Source organism: Penaeus japonicus, unplaced genomic scaffold, assembly GCF_977035675.1.
Source record: "Penaeus japonicus unplaced genomic scaffold, GWHDUDI00000001_assembly GWHDUDI00000030, whole genome shotgun sequence".
In the NCBI taxonomy this organism is placed as follows: Eukaryota; Metazoa; Arthropoda; class Malacostraca; order Decapoda; family Penaeidae; genus Penaeus; species Penaeus japonicus.
Window position 1 is genome coordinate 236,327 of NW_028234432.1, and position 727 is coordinate 237,053.

The window sequence follows — 727 nt, forward strand, 5'->3', positions numbered from 1 at the left end:
AAAATTACATTTGCCTCCAGCTGGTGAGGCTGGAGGTCAGAGCTCTGTGCTCTGCTGTTCTATTCTCTCATGTCCTCTTCTGCCTTTGTCTGCCTTGATTATCCTTATTTATAGTCATGGTTTGTATGGTGATAGAGGCAATCTGGGATAACTTTCTCTGCTCGAGGACATCTGGACTAACAAATAATGCTGCAACCAGGAGCCCAGAGCAGCTAGAGACAGAAGGAGATACAGGATGCAGGATATCTCAGGCCATGAGGGAATGGCTGCTTCATAACTTTGAAATAATTTGATAAAGATTGATAAGTGTTGTCTGAGTGATCTAAGACACTGATTAAGCTTTATTATGCTTTATTGTGAAGCAGGCATTCCCTCATGATGGGAGATATCCTGTTTCTGTTTGCAGATCCACCTTTGGTCTGGTCTGGGCTCCTGGCTGCAGGTGTATTTGTTATCCCTGATGCCCAAGGGTGGAGAGAATTATCCAAGGTTGCCTGTGTTGCCATACTAACAGACACCATAAGTAAGAGCACAGGAAGCAGACATCAGTAGATACAACTAGTGGTATCGGAGATGGTCACACACACATTCACTCTGTCTCCTTTTCACACATTTTCCCACACTCTCACTCACTCACTCTCTATTTCTCTCTCTTTTTCTCTCTTGTGTCTGTCTGTCACATTTATATCAGCATCTGCCTTCAAGAGTTGTTAAGACTTTGTCATTT